Raw genomic sequence first — 19,582 nt, forward strand, 5'->3', positions numbered from 1 at the left:
ATCAAGGATTCAAGCAAATGAAATCTTCACAAATAATTGCGTATACCCCAAAATGAAGATCTTTTGTTTTCTCCGAGACTGAAATGTGGTGATGGGTTTGGATAAAACAGATGCAATAGTATTTGGATTAATTTGGACATGGATAAATAAGAAAAGAATATACTGCTCAATATATTAACCTGTTTTTTCTTTGAAAAAACATACGTGTATTTGTAATTGCTTCTCTAATAGCACAAAACTTGATTATTTTTATTTTCCAGGAAATGAACTTTTTAAAGAAGCATTTTTTTTAAATCACCCTACTACACAAGATTATTTTTATTTTAAAAAATTTCTTATTTATTCATTATAAACATTTTTTAAGTTTTGAGTTCCAGATTCTCTCCTTCCCACAACTATCTCCATCCACCAAGAAAGCAAGCAATATGATATCATTTATACTTGTGAATTCATTCAAATCATATTGCCATATTAATCATATTTCCAAAAAAGCAAGAAAAATAAAGTGAGAAAATTATGTTTCAATTTGCATTCAGACAGTTGTCCCTTTGGAAATGGAGACTATTTTTTCATCATGAATCCTTTAGAATTGTCTTGGATCATTGTATTGATCAGAATAGCCAATTCACTCATCATTATTCATCATTTCTGTGCACAGTCATCTCTCATTTCTCACTTCACTTTGCCTCAGTTCATATGTTTTGCCATGTTTTTCTGAAATCACCTCATTTATGATTTCCCATAGCATAATCACATGTCACAACTTATTCAGCCATTACCCAATTGATGAATATATCCCCTCAGTTTTCAATTCTTTATCACAATAAAAAGAGCTACTGTGAATATTTTTGTATATACAGATCCTTTTCCTTTTCCTTTTTATTCAGTCTCTTTGGGGTACATAACTACTAAAGGTATTGCTGGGTAAAAAGATATGTACAATTTTATAGCCCTTTGAGCTCACCTAGTTCCAAATTGCTCTCCAGATTGGAGTTTATTGGTGTACCTATTTTTCCCTTCTCCAGCATTTGTAATGTGAGGTAATATCTTAGAATTGTTTTAATTTGCTTTTCACTAATCAATAATGATCTAGAGCTTTTTTTTTTTTACAGACTATATAGATAACTTGGATTTCTTCTAATGGAAACTGTTTATATCCTTGCTACCACAGTAGCTTTTTATGGTCAATTTTGTTGTTTTTTTTGGAGAGGCAGTCAGGGTTAAGTGACCTGCTCAAGATCACATAGCTAGTTAATTGTGCAGTGTCAGAGCCTGGATTTGAACACAGGTCTTTGTGATTCCAGGCCAAGTATTCTATTCACTGTACCACCTAACTGCCTCCTCCTCCCATTTATTTTTTGTTGACCTATTTCTTGACTTTGAACTTTATCTTAAAACTGGGCTCTGCTCTCCTGGCATTTTTTGTGCTGCTGTTTTCAAAGCTAGTTCTGGAGAGGTATAGTCACTGCTTTCCTGGTATGCACTCTGGCCTTTATCCACAAGGACCCCAGTCCCCTAGAGCCACAAGCACCAGGACTACCTTTGCTTTGGAACTGCAACCAGGGGCTCTGCTCCCTTTGGACCAACTCTCAGCCCCCTTCTTATGCCCTGGAACTGTGACTCAGAATTATATGTGGACAACAGAGTTGCCAGCCAGTGTCAGCTGTATCCAGTGACACTATATCCCCTCTAATATCTTTCTAATCAATTGACTTACCCCTTTACTGTCTGTGGGCTGACAGTTTTCAAAGCTACTGCTATTGCTGTGGCCATTATTGCTGCCATTGTGGATTCTGGACAGACTTCTGCCTCCATGTCACAAACTTCCTACTGACCTTCTAAGTTTTTTAGGCCAGAAAATTGTCTCACTCTGATCTTTTTTTTGTCTCTGATACTCCAAATTTGATTTGGGGAGTTATTTTAAAAGTTTGGTTCCTAAATCATTTACAGGGTTATTTTTTTTTCTTTTGTCAGTAATCATTACCACTTTTTATTTCAACATTCACATCTTGCCATTTAGTAGCTGAAATGATGGGATGTAGACTAGCTTTAATATCCACCTGATCATTATATTTGACCAGATTTTTCTTGCCATTTAATATAATATTATCTTTTTTTTGGGTGGGGAGGGTAAGTACATATGTTCTTTGTGTTGGCTCAGTTTCTTTGGTTCTTTTCTTGAATTTGTCCTTCATATAAATTTCTTCCTATTCTTAATTTTTCACATTCCTTACAACATAATATACCAAAAATTGTTCACTCATTGGGTATATTCATATATTTTCCACTCTAGTTTCTTCTTTTTTTTTCCTCAATAGTATTTTATTTTCTCAATTACATGTAAAAATAGTTTTCAACATCCAATTTTGTGATATATGGAGTTCCAAATTTTTTCTACATCCCTCCTTTTTTGCCCCCCACCCCATCCCCAAAACAGCAAAAAAAAAAAAAAAATTTTTTTTTAAAAGAAAGTGGCAGTACTAAGAAACAAAACTCCAAGTATGCTGATATCTTACCATCCTAAGTATATTTTGAAATCTTAATTATTAGCTTTGCTTTTTAAATATTTGTTGTGAAGAAGCAGGAAAATTGATGTCTCAATCTTATACTAATGTGGAATTAAAAGCCCTTACCACTGGAATTAACATAATTGGGTTATAAACTCCTTGAAAAGCTTTTACTTTTCTTCACAGAGAAACATCCTCTTAGTGCACTTTGTCCCTTGGCTTCAGCAGAAAGACAAAGGTCCCATACTCAGTGAAGATCTCTGACAGGTGGGCTTGCTTGAGGCACCTTCATTCAGAGAGTCACTTTGTCTCTCAGTCACTTTGGATGGTGGTTTCTAATATCCCCTATCTATTATGTTGATTAAAAAAAAAAGCCACCAAAATCACCAAATTATAGAACTCTCCAGTCCAAGGAGATTTCCTCAGCAGCATGCTCCTTATATCAGGAAAAAGATCCTCATCATGGCCTTCCAAGCTGGAAGACTGAGGTCATGTCATGAAGATTAGGAGTTGGAGGGTTTGCTAATCCATTCCTTGCTATTGGTGTGAGCTACTTGGAGAGCATTTTGTTCACTAGCCTCCAAAGCCACCTTCAGGCGAATGCGGTAGGAAGTCTGCTGGATTACCTGAGTACTTTATTTCTGTCTTTGTTCATGGATTCCTGAAGTCATTGGAGTTTGTGCATTTTATGTGTGTGATGAGTGAAATTAAAAACTGCTCCATACTCAGTATGTGTATTATGTCCATCAGTTGCCTGTGTGAGAGTTGGAGACCATAGGACACACTTCTGGGGAAGCATTGATATGAAACAGAATAGAATATAAGACAAAGAAAAAATTTCCTTGTGAGTTAGGACCCCAGCATCAGATCTCAGACACCTATCAGGTCTGTGTGAGCTCGTGTCTTCAGGGGCCCTGGGCCTTGAGTGTTAAATATATGAAGTTATTGGATCCTCATAATATCTGTAAGGTAAGTAGTCATCCAGATACAATTATCCCCATTTTGCAGATGAGAAAGCTAAGTCTTTAGAAGATTTTCATTGATTTACCCACGGGCACACAGCATAGACTCCCATTTAGGAACAATCCTTTAAAAAAAAAAAAAAAAGGTGTCACCCAGACATTAAAGAGAGTGTAAGCTGTCCAGGAAAGAAAAGGAAAAAAAAAAATCCAAAAGTATGAGAATAAGAATGAGACTGATGCTCAGACTTTGCAGACAGAATTTTTACAGTGGAGTTGGAAGCAGTCAGTCTAGTTTTTCTCTTTAGAGATGGGAGAATGCTTCAAAACCTGAGGACAGTTCACACTTCCTAGTTATATGACCCTGGGCAAGTCACTGAACTGCAATTGCCTCACAAAAAGAAATGTTAATAACAAAAACAAGTCTGTAAAGTAAAATTAATGTGTATATCAGAGACATACAAGATAAAAATGTAACAGTTGATCATTAGATTTTTGGTTCCAGGTACCTGGGTTCCCATCACAGTTCTCCTACTTTCTCATTCTCAGTACTTCCAAAATCACATTCATGCTAAACATTTTATTTTCCCACTTACTGTGGGATCTTAGGTAGCTGTTTTAGACCTAATTTCCTCATCTATAAAATGACATCATTGTCCTTGATGACTTCAAAGATCCCTTCCCCTCTAAATCTATGAGTTGATCCACCCAGCCCAGATCAATTGCAGTTTATAGGATCACAGATTTTGACCTGGAGGGGACCTTAAAGCCCATCTTCATTTTATAGATAAGAAAAATGAAGCCCTGTTGGAGAGGATGTGGGAAAACAGGTTCACTGATGCATTGTTGGTGGAGTTGTGAACAAATCCAACCATTCTGGAGAGCAATCTGGAATTATGCCCAAAAAATTATCAAACTCTGCATACCCTTTGATCCAGCAGTGTTTCTATTGGGCTTATATCCCAAAGAAATACTAAAGAAGGGAAAGGGACCTGTATGTGCCAAAATGTTTGTGGCAGCCTTGTTTGTAGTGGTTAGAAACTGGAAAATGAATGGATGCCCATCAATTGGAGAATGGCTGGGTAAATTGTGGTATATGAATGTTATGGAATATTATTGTTCTGTAAGAAATGACCAACAGGATGAATACAGAGAGGACTGGCGAGACTTACATGAACTGATGGTAAGTGAAATGAGCAGAACCAGGAGATCATCATACACTTCGACAACGATATTGTATGAGGATGTATTCTGATGGAAGTGGATTTCTTTGACAAATAGAAGATCTAACTCAGTTCCAATTGATCAATGATGGACAGAAGCAGCTACACCCAAAGAAAGAACACTGGGAAATGAATGTGAACTGTTTGCATTTTTGTTTTTCTTCCCAGATTATTTTTACCTTCTGAATCCAATTCTCCCTGTGCAACAAGAGAACTGTTCGGTTCTGCAAACATATATTGTATCTAGGATATACTGCAACATATCTAACATATATAGGACTGCTTGCCATCTGGGGGAGGGGGTGGAAGGAGGGAGGGGAAAAATTGGAATAGAAGCGAGTGCAAGGGATAATATTATAAAAAAAATTACCCTGGCATGGATTCTGTCAATATAAAGTTATTATAAAATTTAAAAAAAAAAAGAAAGAAAAATGAAGCCCAAGGTCACACGAATAGGGGTATTGTTGCTGTTCTGTCATTTTCCCATTGTGTCTGACTCTTTTTTACTCCCCATGGAATTTTCTAGGCAGAAAGACTGGAGGAATTTGCCATTTCCTTCCCTGGTTCATTTTACAGATGAGGAAACTGAGGCAGCCAGGGTCATATAGCCAGTGAGTTTCCTCGACTGGCTGTGAACTCATGAATGAATCTTTCTGACTTCAGACCTAGGTCTCTCTCCACGAGACCACTGAGCTGCCCTAAGTAGAGGTAACAGAGATGCAATTTGAGTTCATTCTTGGGTTCTAAATCCAGTACTCTACATTACCCCACATTGAGTTTTTTCTCTGCCTGCAGCTAATCTCCTACCCAGGAGCCTCTACTCTTCTGGGAGCAGAAAATATAAAATGACCCTCAATAGCAGGGTTGAACACGGGTCATACACACAAGCCCACCCAGCCGGATAACACAGAAATGGCAGTACCGGCCTGGGTTAAGGTCTAGCTGCTCTGCTTAAGCCCCAAGCCTGTAATTCCAGGTTCTAGCATATGGTTCACTAGCTGATTCCTGAGCTCAACATGCCATTTCCTACCTCCATACCTTTGCAGATCTGTCCCATGTACCTCTAATTCACAGCTCCCTCACTTCCACCCTCTCGATTCTTTAATATCCTTAATAGATTCTAAGGGGATCCTTTTCTGATACCTCTACCTCTTGATATTTTCTCCCTTCTCAAATTACCTGTATTTATGTATTTTATCCCTTTTTCCTCTACTAGAATGTAAGGTCCTTAAGGAAAGGGAGTTTTTCAGTTTTGCCTTGTATCCCCAGTATCCAATATGGTGCTTTGTACATACAAGTGTGAACTAAATGCAAGTGGATTCAAATTTGAGTAAACTGTAATTAGACAAAATAAAGGCAGAGAGAATCATCTTAGATATCAAAAATCTTGGAATCAGCCATTTTATAAACTCTTCTTTCCCCATTGTTACTGTAAATAATTCACTGTTTTTCACTGTTAAGATAAGACTAGGGCTCTGTGGGAGAGAAGAGATTTGAGATGATGAAATACCTGCATAGCAAGTATGACCCATGGACTCCTGGCAAGCCACTCTAGAGAGCAGAGTTCATGTTCCTTTTCCTGGAAATAATTGGGGCCTTCTTGCTCTAGAATGAACCTTAGACTTTTTTCATCTTGGGAATAAGCTTTCCTAGAAAAAAAAAATTCTCTTATTCAGTCTTCCCTTCTCCAGAAGCAATCAGTGCTCTCCCGAAGAAAACATTCCTTGTTTTATGCATTGGTTTTTAAATTAGGAATCATGGGTTCCCAAAATCACAGCAGTCTTGCCTTCTTATTCAGGGCTCAGGAGAAGCAACCTTCCCCATCCTCTTCCATCCCCATTTCTTTTCCACCCAGGTGACCCAGCATCTCACTTTTTTGTGTGTTCCAATGATGTGTTAGGAGTTCAGCACCAAATAATGAGATTGATGTAGGTGTCAAATGTTGGGATTTGGTCATGAAGAATTCACAGTGGCCATTCTTTTGGCAAAAGGTAGGTTTATTTAGAAGACAAAAAAAGAACAATAGCCATCAGGAATGATAAATAGGAAATAATTTGGGAGATTATGTAGTTAGACAGGGAAATGGTTTTAGCAAGTAATAATGGAAGAGAGAAGTTCCCCAGTGGAACTCATAATTAATCAGGACAAAGGAAATACTCCATTTGAGGATATACCCTTAACTGGCAGACTAAATCCATAGAGGAGTTTTTCACCTTAAAAAAGTTAGCTACAAGAAGGAGAAACATTATGGACACTAGGGGCAGAATTCTTGGGCTTAGCCCAAAAAAAGCGTTTGGCAAAGATGTTGGGCCATGGACACATTTTTAAAGGGAAAATTTAACTTCTTGGATTTCTGACTGAACACAGCAAGCTCCCTGCTTGCCTCAAGGAGTAATTTTATCAGTATGTCAGATCTCTCTCTGCCAACCCCTTCTAGTGACCCAGGACCTCATCAATAAGGAATTATAGCAGTTTGGGCTGGAAGGAATCTTGGAGATCATCTTATTCCACCTCCTCATTTTATTACCTTTTCCAAAAGGGGCATTCTCTCCTGGACTAGAATTAGATATCAGACTTTCTTCCTCATTATTTCTATGCTCAGTTCAAACTTTTCTCCCAAAATTTAATTCTTCTTCATATTGATGAACTGTAAATTTCAGGTGCTTTCCATTCATAGTTGAAAACACCTACAGGTTACAACCTTTTAAAAAGGGAGAAATCACATTTGGAAACCTCACTAAAAGAAAGGGGCCTGTGCTCTGTTGGGATCACAGGAAATAAGTAGCTGGCAATGAACCATTGCAGAAAACTCAATTTTCTGTAGCCATGTGTAAGTGTGTGTGGAGGGAGCAGTAGGTGACCTTGACTCAGAGAACTCTGAAAAGCGAGGGAAGGCATGGCAGTAGGGCAGGAGAGGCAAGAGGAAGGGAAGACAGGCTCATAAAAACTTAGGGAACACCCACAGGTATTGGCTGACCTGAGTCCTGTGAGAGATCAGGGAGTACAGCACCCCTCCCTCCTATGAGGTCTGCAAAAAAGATGCATGGGGATCAAAAAGTGAGGAGCCAGACTGAAAGGGAAGGAAATTTATTAAACTACTCCCCAGTAGCAGCTTCATTTTTTAAGGAACAGAGTGGATTTTTATATAGCTTTTTAGGCTCATTTGGAGCCTATCAAATGAGATAATATTTATCAAGTGCTTAGCAATAATGCCTAGTACATCTGCTATATAAATTAGCTATATAAATCTGCTGTATAAAGAATTGTCTCTATTTTAGAGACAGCTGATGGCTAAAACCTAAAACCTGGAGTTGGGAAGCCCCTGAGTTCAAATTCAGCCTCAGACACTTAACATTCTGACCCAGGGCAAGACACTTAATCTCTTTTTAAAGTTTTTTGACTTCTTTCAGTTTTTCAGCTGCAAAATGGGGACAATAACAGCATTTACCTCGCAGGATTGTTGTGAGGGTCAGGTGAGATATTTACAAATGTGCTTAGCATAGTGCCTTGCATATAGAAAGCAATAAATACTTATTCCTTTCCCCTTCCCAATCAATCTGTGGCAAAATGGAAATAGGGGAAGTTTGTGGACCTGAAGGTCACTGGGCTCAAGTTTGTTCCTAGGAGGAAAGGCATTTCTTAATAGTGAGCCTTAGCAGAATATCATATATTGGTACCAAGTCTCTAAGGTGGTGGAAAACTCCTTCAAGACAGGCTCATCCTACTGGTACTCGTAAGGAGAAAAAAAGTGAAGCCAGTCTCTGATAACACAACCTTACGGCTCTGTTTCTTTGGCCTCTGAAGTTACTTTCTCTGGATGAAGATGCTTTGTCACACAGTATTCCTATTCATCCATTGCCTCAAACAGGCTTGTATCCATTTAGGGAATATTGACCCCAAGAAAATAGTTTAGAAATAAGATGAAATAAGAGATAAAAAACTTTTAGAGCTCATTGGAAAATTAAACTAACAATGCGAAGCCAGTCTAGTGTGGGAGGAAAAAGAAGCAAAAAACCACACACAAAATCTGTGGACCATTAACAAAATTATGGGATAAAATTCAATTAGGAAGCTCTTTAGGAGATTATCAATAAAGGATCAAATAATGGCTCAGCCCCCATCCAGACCTCAAGTCCTGACTTTCTGGATAGCTGAATATGATAATACCAACTTCTCCCTAAAATATTCAGGTCTCCAGCAATCACCAAACCAACATAGCATGGAATGTAAAAACAAGTTTATTAAAATGCATATAAAGGAGTACTAGCTCAGGAGGACTTGAGTTCAAATCTGACTTCAGACACTTAACACTTCCTGGCTGTGTGACCCTGGGCAAGTCACTTAACTTCAATTGCCTCAGGGGAAAAATGTATATAAAGAACAAAGAAGGGATAAATATTCTAGCCTGTTTCACAAAACAACAGTTATATCCTATCTTCCCTTAAGAGTCTGCAAAGGACTGAATTTAGCATTTCTTCATACACTGCTATTGCAAGTCTCTAAACCACCCCAGAGTCAACTGCACTGTCCCTTTTTTCTGAGGCTTTTTTGCTCTAGAATCTGCTGCCTTCTGCCAGCCCTTGGCTGCCACCATATACCACAATGTAGTTACTGTAGCTCCCACTTTAGTTTCACAGTAGCTGACTGACTTCTTGATAACCATTCAGATGTCCCAGCCATCTTCCCTTCTCTGATTGTCAGAGTCAATTCCTTGGCTCTCTGTCTTCCCAGCAGACTGCACAAGTCCTTTATTCACATGAGTCATATGGCTTTTTTAGAACTTCTTCAGAACTACTCATCCTTTCAGTTTGAATCACTTCTTCACAACCTGTTACATTTCTGTAGTTATACATTCGTTTTCCCCACTAGAGATTTCCCATTCCAAGTTGAGAGGGGGAAAAAAAGTGGGGAAAATGAAAAGTATTTTTCCTGCATAATTTCCATGTCAAGCTTTTTCTTTTTTCTTCTTTGAAATGGTAATATGGACTTCCACTTTTAAATATAACTCAATCAGCATTTAGAACCCAAAGAATCCAAGGGCTAAAAGACAGGGGTCTGCTTCCCATTGACTAAAATGGAGCAAGAGAAGATTTACTTTTCTACTGCCCAGTTTCTCCTCTACTCACTCCCTCCTACTTCTGCTTCTTCTCACCCTAGGGCTATTGATTGTTGACCTTGGCCAGAAACAAACTGGTAAATTCTCCCAAGAATGTAGAGATGCCTTGCTGTATATCTCCAACCTCCTGGAAGGTGATGAAGCAATAAAAAAAAATTAATGGGTTTCGGCTTTCTGTCTCTGGATCAAAGCTGCTAAAGCTTCAAACCTGAAACTTGAAAGGAAAGGAAATCCTAAATGTGAATTTATCTGTTCAATTCCTTTGAAAATCATCCCCATTGGCTCAAGTATAGGCACTGCCATTTTCCTTACTAGAAATGTTTTCCCTCTTAAATACCACTTTTCAGGAATATATTTGAGGCAAGTAAAATGAGGAAGATTATGATATACTTAGATTATTTTAAATTTGCTGTGAATTGCTGTATAGCCTTATCCCAAGTAAGAAGGTTAAAAAATAATAATACAGTTTTGGGGCAGGGGCAGGAAAAGAGGGGATTGGAAATAATGGCAGCCATTCAACACTCAGATGCTGACAGAATTACTTCTGCTCCTCATGATTTTGGAATGAAAACATCATGAGAGGGAGGATTAACGAGAGCAAATACGGTAACATGTCCATTTGCTTCATAAAAAACCACTGGACTTGGGACTCAGGCGTGCCAGACACAAGGCTGCTAAAAGCTATAGCAAGGAAGGGTGTGAGACAGGATTGGCTCACACCCTGGAGAATGACCTGGGAGTAGGTTCAAAGGAGAAAGTGTTGCCTTTATTCTGACTTGGAGCAGGAAGGTTCTGGGAGAACAGAACAGCTAAACTAGGGGATTGTCTCAGGATGTCTTTAGTTTAGCTCATTTCTATAGCTGTTCACTTGTGTTTTTCCAAAGTGACTTCTTCAGCCCTCTTATCCCTGAGGAGAGAAGTGGGACTAAACAAGGCGTCAGCACACAGGTAGGATTCCGTTCTTCTTTTCCTGGTTGAGGAAGTGTTGAGCTCTCTTCCACTAGGATGATGTGAGAGAAGAAATCTCTCTTGTGTGTATTTAAAGGCTGGGAAACTATACTGACTAGTTTCATTTTATAGACTAATAATTTTTGACATAAGAATAATAACTTAGAGTTTTATTTCAAGATTTCTAAGGAGAATGGTCCGGGTCAACTTGTGAAGCAACTGAAGCTGTTTCTCATTTCCCTGGTCCTTATCCCTCTCTCCTCAACTTGATTCTTTGTTGCTTAAGTACTGGGTAAATTTGTTTCTGACAGCCTAGAGATCCTCACTCAGATCTGCTTCCCAAAGGGAATGTCAAGGAGTAGGTAGCATTCCGCATTATTAATTCTCTGGAATCATGCTTGATCACGATGATGATCAGTTATAAGGAGGGAATTGTTGTCCTAATAACACCTGGGGTGGTCTTAGATAGTCATTATTTTTACAAAGTACAGTGTAAACCTGGCTTCCTGAGCAGAGTTCTCATGGTTCCATGGAAGCAGAACTGGATTCGAGCTCAAATCCTCTCTTTTCCATCATCTAGGTGACTCTGGGCAAGTTCCTTTGCTTTCTAAAGTTGTGATCTTATTGGTCAGAACTGTTATCCTCTCTTGGTCCTCCCCTTTGTCATCCCTCACTCTTCATTCTCATTTCCACAAATTTCCGGGGTGTTCTCAGGTGAGGGGATCTTTTAGGGCACAGTGTAGCAATATGATCCCATACCTTCCCTCCAATGTTGCCAAGATATTCCTCCATAGTAACTACCATGTGGAAGGAGAGGAAAGGGAAGGAACAAAGGAATTCAAAGTGTGATAGTTATTGCTCTGAATCTGGAGTCAAAGAGTTAAATTCGGCCTCAGATACTTAAGCTGTGTGACCCATGCAAGTCACTTAATCTTTGCCTCAATTTTTTCAACTGTAAAATAAACTCATAGTAGCACCTCCCTTATAGTGTTACTGTGAGATGACATTTGTAATAGGCTTGGCCCAGTGCCTGGCACATGGTAGGTACTTAATATATACTAGTTTCCTGATACTAAGTAAAATGAGTAGAATCAAGAGAACATTGTACACAACAACAAGAAGATTATACAGTGATCAACTTTGATGGACGTGGCTTTTTTCAACAATGAGGTGATTCTAATTCCAATAGACTTGTGATGGAGAGAGCCATCTGCATCCAGAGAGAGGATTGTGGGGACTGAATTGTGGATCCCAACATAGCATTTTCACCTTTTTTTGTTATTGTTTGCTTGTTTTTTGTTTTCTTTCTCATTTTTCTCATTTTGATCCATTTTTTTCCTTGTATTACATGATAAATGTGGAAATATGTATTGATGAATTGCACATTTAACATATATTGGATTACTTGCTATCTCGGGGAGGGGGTAAGAGAAAGGGAGGGAAGAAAATTTGAAACACAAAGTTTACAAGGGTGAGTGTTAAAAGCTATCTTTGCATATATTTTGAAAATTAAAACTTATTTTAAAATATCAGAAGAAAAGCAAATAAATGTAAAGGGATAAAAAAATAAAATGCTAGTTCTCTTCCCTCCCTACTAAATGTTTCTCAGTTTCCTTATTTGCAGTAGAGACATTGGATTCAATGACTTCTAAGGCTCTAAATCTTTCGTTTTAAGATAATGTTAAATCTATTTGTAAATATTTTAAATCTATAAAGTGCTAAATATATCATTTTAGAATAAAGTTCTTAAAATAGCAACAAATTTAGGCTAATGATATTGCCCCTATGGTAGTTGCTGTGTAGTAAATAGCAGAGGGAGAATTTGAGTACAGGTCACTCCAGGACTCCAAGGCCACCACCTTTCTACCATGACTCTTAGCAAAACTATAAGTAACAATACACATAATCAGGCAAAAGAGATTCTGACATTGGCCATATACAAAAACATGTTTCATCCTATTTTTTACTTTTGAAAGACTTAATTCTGATCAACACAATGATCAAGCATGATTGCAGAGCATTAATAATGTGGAATGCTACCTACTCCTTGTCATTCCCTTTGGGAATCAGATTTGAAAGGGGGGTCTCTGGACAGTCAGAAACGAATTTACTGAGATGTAAAAAAAAGGAATCAATTAAGGAGGGAAAGGAACAAGAACAGGGAAGTAGAATGCTGCAAGAGATCCAGCTTCAGCTGCTTCACAAGTTGACTCAGACCATTCTCCATAAAAAATATACAAGCAGGCTCATAGCAAGGATTCCATGATTGAAGGTTCCTCAATAGAATCTTGAAATCTCCAGTAAATTTCTCACCAACTCATTTTCTCTTCATTGCTGTGTATTTGACTGGCAGAAACTTCCCTAAGCCTTGCTGAATTCTTCTGCTAGTACTCTTTGTACTGAAAGTATAATACCCAGGTAGACCAATCAGCCCTCTTCTATCCTAATAAGATATTATCCTAATAATAGGCCATAAGGTATACCTTCAGCTTGGCTCATCTAGTAATAAATATAGATGCCTGATCACAAAAGAGTTTGGGGGGAAACTGTGTTTAGCACATAATAAGTGTTCAATAAATAGTTGGAATGTAGGAAAAATGACTCAAAACAAATGTTCTGCATATGATCCTTTAAAAATAGCTAGGTTCAAATTGCCAGTTTCAAAAATGAAAAGGGTGAATTTACCACCAATGAAGAGGAAATTAAAGCAATAATTAGGAGCTATTTTGCTCAATTGTATGATAATAAATCTGATCATCTAAATGAAATGGATAAATACTTACAAAAATATAAATTAGTTAGATTAACAGAGAGGAAATAAATTATTTAAATAGTCCCATTTTAGAAAAAAATATTGAACAAATTATTAATGAACCCCCTAAGAAAAAATCTCCAGGGCCAGATGGATTTATAAGTGAATTCTACCAAACATTTTAAGGACAATTAATTCCAATACTATGCAAATTATTTGGTAAAATAGAGGAAGAAGGAGTCCTACCAAATTTCTTTTATGACAAAGATATGGGGCTGATACCTAAACCAGGAAGGACCAAAACAGAGAAAGAAAATTATAGATCACTTTCCTTAATGAATATTGATGCAAAAATTTTAAATAAAATATTAGCAAAGAGATTACAGCAACTTATCACTAGGATAGTACACTATGACCAAGTAGGATTTATACCAGAAATGCTGGGCTGGTTCAATATTAGGAAAACTATTAGCATAATTGATTATATCAATAGATGCAGAAAAAACATTTAACAAAATACAACACCCATTCTTATTAAAAACACTGGAGAGCATAAGGACTAAATGTAGTTTCCCTTAAAATGATAAGTAGCATCTATCTAAAACCATCAATAAGAATTATATATAATGGGGATAAACTAAAAGCATTCCCAATATGATCAGGAAGAATCTATTCAATATTGTACTAGAAATGTTAGCTTTAGCAACAAGAAAAGAAAGAAACTGAAGGAATGAGAGTAGGTAATGAGGAAATAAATTATCACTTTTTGTAAATGATATGATGGTATACTTAGAAAACCCTAGAGAATCAACTAAAAATCTATTAGAAACAATTAACAACTTCAGCAAAGTTTCGGGATATAAAATAAGCCCATATAAAGTCATCAGAATTTCTATATCTTACCAAAATCCAGGATCAAGAGATAGAAAGAGAAATCACAATTAAAATAATTGTACATAATATAAAGTATTTGGGAGTCAACCTGCCAAGACAAAGCCAGGAACTACATGAACACAATCACAAAATATTTTTCACACCAAGTTAGACCTAAACAACTGGAAGAACATCAAATGCTGATGGGTAGACTGAGCTAATATAATAAAAAATGACAATTCTACCTAAATTAATCTATTTATTTAGTGTCACACCAATCAAACTTCCAAAAAATTACTTTATAGAGCTAGAAAAAATAGCAAAATTCATCTGGAAGGAGAACAAAAGGTCAAGAATTTCAAGGGAATTAATTTTTTTAAAAATGCAAATGAAGGTGGCTTAACTGTACCAGACTTCAAACCATGTTCTAAAGCAGTGATCATCAAAAACATTTGGTACTGGCTAAGAAATAGAAGAACAGATCAGTGGAATAGTTTAGGTTCAGAAAACACAATAGTCAATGTTAATAATAAACTAGTGTTTGATAAACCCAAAGACTCTAGCTTCTGGGATAAGAACTCACTATTTGACAAAAATTGCTGAGAATACTGAAAAATAGTATGGCAGAAACTAGACATTGACTGACACCTAACACCATCTACAAAATGGTGTTCATGATTTAGACATAAAGAATGAAACTGTAAGCAAATTAGGAGAACAAAGGATAGTCTACCTCTCAGATCTGTGGAGAAGGAAGGTATTTATGACCAAAGAAGAACTAAAGAACATTATGAAACACAAATTTTGAATCTAACCATTCTGAAGAGCAATTTGGAACTACAAAGGGCTATCAGACTGTGCATACATTTTGATCCAGCAGTGTCTCTACTAGGTCTATAGCCCAAGGAGATCATAAAAAAAGATCCACATGTGCAAAAGTATTTGTAGTAGCATTTTTTGTAGTGCCAAGGGACTAGAAACTCAGTGGATACCCATCAACTGGAGAATGTCCAGATAAGTTATGGTATATGAATGTAATAGAATATTATTGTTCTATAAGAAATTATCAGCAGGGTGATTTCAGAAAAGCCTGGATGTATATGAATGGATGCTAAGTGAAGTGAGTAGAACCAAGAGAACACTGTATACAACAACAACAAGATTATGAGATGATCAACTGTGATGAGCTTGGCTCTTTTCAATCATGTGGTGTTTCAAGAATATTCTAACAGACTTGTGATGGAAAGAGCCATCCTCATCCAGAGAAAGGATTGTGGGGACTGATTGTGAAGCACAATATAATATTTTCACCTTTTTGGTCCTTGTTTGTTTGCTTTGTTTTTATCTTTCTCATTTCCCCCTTTTGATCTGATTTTTCTTGTGCAGCATGATAAATATGGAAATATCTGTAAAAGAACTGCATGTGTTTAACCTATATTGGATTACTTGTCTAGGGGAGTTGGGATAAGGAAGGAGAAAAATTTGGAACACAAGGTTTTACAAGGATGAATGTTTAAAACTATCTTTGCATGTATTTTGAAAAAAAATAAAAAGCGATTATTAAATAAAGATAGCTAGATTCAACCATAAAAACAGTGAATTAGACAACTGACAGAGTTGACTTCTTTCTACTTGGGGGTTATTCTCTCCTCTCTGGATTTTCATGATACTGGTCTTTCCACCTTTTCTCCTTATTTGTCTGAGTGCTTCTTAATTTCTTTTATCCATTTCACATATAGAGTCACATGTGTGGGTATCCACAGTTAGTAGATATCAAAAGACATAATTTATCTGTATCTCAGTTCCTGTATTTGTAAAATGAGTTACCAGGCCTACTTTAGAAGTATTACAAGAAAAAATCAAATGTGAAAATATTTTAAAAATACAAATGCAAAAATACTGTAGAAGAAAAAGATAATGCCTACATCCCATTTTATATGAAGGATCATACTCTTACTTTTAAGAAAGAATTTCAGTTAATGTCTTAGATTTTCATAAAGAAACTATTGAATATTTCTTAGTAGTGATCTCCAGAGATACATAGTTAAATCCTTCAAATAATATGGTTATAAAATTGTGCATTTCCTAATCTCTAGAAGGATTCAAATTAAGATTGGACAACTATTTGTCATGGTTATAGAAAACTTAATATTTTGATCAAGGTTTAGATTAGATGATCTGTGACCCTGACATTCTAGAAATCTATTCAAAATTCCTTTTCTGGGCTTCTTCCTATTCCTGGGATCCTTCTGGCTTTCACTGGGATCCACGTGATAAAGCCAAAGGAAAGAAGTGTGTTAAGAGATGGGTGATTGAAATCAGAGATGACCTCAGAGTCAGTGAAGAATAATACCCCTGAACTTATGACTTGAATTGGTGCCAAAGGACAACATTGCTTCTCTCTTTGTAAATTCCCTGACCTCTTAAATTTGGTGATCCACTCAATTGCAGCCTGGAAGACCAACATTCATTTATGGCATCGTGGAGATAACCAATGTGTTATTGCAGTTATATCTTAAACTCATTAAACAGAACAAAGGTTATATTGAAAATGCTCCTCTCTGTCTTGAAGCTGACTCAATCTCCCATAAAATGTTGAAAAAGAAGAGATAGCACCCTCTAAGAGAAAGATGTGGGGAGACAGAAGCACTTGGTCTCCTGATATTCCATAGAGAGATCTTTCTTGTTAGCCACGAGTAGTGGGGAAAGAGTGAGCAAACTACAGGAATAAGAAGGTTATGAGATCTTGTTAAAAAGAAAGGGGAAGGAGGAAGGACAAAGAATCCAAATCTGTAGCTAAAAACTGGTAGGGCAGGACTAATGAAATTTATGAAGAGATGAGTCAAAAAAAGAAATTACTATGAAGAATATCTAACTATTCTGAAAGGAGTTTACTCATCCTTGTAACTATTGCCATATTTCTCAGATTAGGAAAGCTTCAGTTCTTACCATGGCATAAACTGAAAAGATGGTATTTCCACTTTATGCTTAGCAAATTCCATTCTTTGCTGACCACAAAACTGATTAATTCTATTCAGAAAGCCTGTTGGCACATGCTTCCATATAAACATTTTTCAATCCAGGCTCTTTAAATTCAGTACAATGACCATTCAACAAACATTAAGTGCCTACCTTGTCCTTAGTACTGTTTTAGGTCCTGAAGAGAGACCAAGTTAAAGAAACACTCCCTGCTTTCATGAAACTTGTCTAATCAGGGGGAATATGATATCCACTAAGGACTACAATTCAAGATAAGTAATAATAGATGTCATTTTAAAAGTTTGCAAAGCACTTACAATCCCTGCATTTATCTTCACAGCAATTGGTGGGGAGGGAATGGTACGTGCTATCATCTTGTTTTGTGGATGAGGAAACGGAAAGTCAAAGTTGTTGAGTAACTTGCCTACGTTCACATTGCTACTGAATGTCTGAGAGATTTGAACTCAGGTCTTGACTCAAAATCCAGTATGATTATTATGCCACCTTGCGATCCTATCCAAGGAATGAAAGCAGTGGGCTATGTGAATTTTTACAAAAGGACGACAAATAGATTCCTGGCAATGTATCCCTGGGGAAGATTGGCATTTGATTTGATTTTAAGAATGGTTAGGTACAAAACAAACAGGTGGAGAGAAAGAGAAAGAAGGTGAGAGGTATAAAGACCAGTATGATATAAGCAAAGAGCAGAAGTGGAAAGGTATTGTGCTAGTGATATAGTCCATTTTGCCTAGAATAGAATTTAGGGAAGTTAGGAGTAAGAAAAGACCAAGAAGGTCAAATGGTGTCCTACTCATATAGGGTCTCAAAAACCAGAGTATATGACCTTTTATCTAGAAAGAACTAGGAAGTCACTGAAGAGTTTTGAGTAGAGACATATATTCCGGTTTCATATTATTGGATATAGAAATACAAAGTGTCTCTACCTGTACAACTGTAGTAGTGTCCAAAGAAAAATTATTGTTTCTGTCATGTTGGATTTTCCTAAGTTCATTGAGCATATGTAGTAGAAACAACATTGGATGATTCTAAAGAAGATGATTCTACTAATGACTACTTGTACTGGGAAGAAATCTTTCAAAAGATCATTTATCTGGAAATTATATGAGCAAGGTCCCAAGATCTTCATTATAGTGTGAGTTTTCTAAATTTCTGAGGGCATTGGACATTAGTAGATAATTTCTAAGGCCTTAATTCTAAATCCTATGATCCTTTGGTATTCTATTTTTTTTTTATTTTTTTTTTTTTTGGTGAAGCAACTGAGTTAAGTGACTTGCCTAGGATGACACAGCTAGGAAGTGTTAAGTGTCTGAGGCCATATTTGAACTTAGGCCCTCCTGACTTCAGGGCTGGTGCTCTATCCACTGTACCAACTAGCTGCCCCGACATTCTAATTTTTTATGGTGTGTGGTGTACAAGGTTGGCCTAAACCTAATTTCTCCAAGGCTGTCTTCCATTTTTCTAGTAATTCTTGTCAGATAGGGATCATTTTCATAATCATCAAGCATTTATTAGGTGCTTACTATGTGCCCAGCACTGAGGATACAAAGAAAGACAAAAACAAGGTCCCTTCTTTCAAAGAATGTACATTCTACTGGGGAAGACAACATACTTACAAATACATTCACACAAGAGATAAACACTATAAATAGGAGGCAATCTTAGAATTAAGGTACTGGGAAAGGAAAAAGAAAAAGATGAGAGTGTGTCCCCCATCTTCTAGTCCAACATACAACAAAGGTCACTGAGGTACTCCAAGCATTTTCAACATATTAGGAAATGTGTGTGGGGTCCTTATTTAATTGGGCTCAAGATCTTCCTCAAAAGTACAATTTCATAGTTAACACCAGAAGCAATGAAAATCCTATGACTGGTTGAGGGATGTGTCTGTCTCACCAAAAAAAAAAAAAAAAAAAAAAAGTAATTACTCTTTTCTATATTCAGCTCAAGACAAGCTTGTTGTGCATAATTCAATTGACTCAAGTCTTCTAATATCAAAACTTTTAGTCAAGGTAGTGCCTCCAAATCTGGGATCTATAATGTCAGAAAACCGAAAGTAGAAATCTTCATCCTTTTTGTTGTGTCATGGCAGTCTTTGGCAGTCTGGACCCTCTCAGAATAATGCTTTTTAAATGCAGAAAATAAAATACACAGAAACTAAAGGTGTAAATTTGTTTTTCTATTCAAGTTCATGGACCCTCAGAAAT

Source organism: Antechinus flavipes, chromosome 3 (assembly GCF_016432865.1).
Source record: "Antechinus flavipes isolate AdamAnt ecotype Samford, QLD, Australia chromosome 3, AdamAnt_v2, whole genome shotgun sequence".
Lineage (NCBI taxonomy): Eukaryota > Metazoa > Chordata > Mammalia > Dasyuromorphia > Dasyuridae > Antechinus > Antechinus flavipes.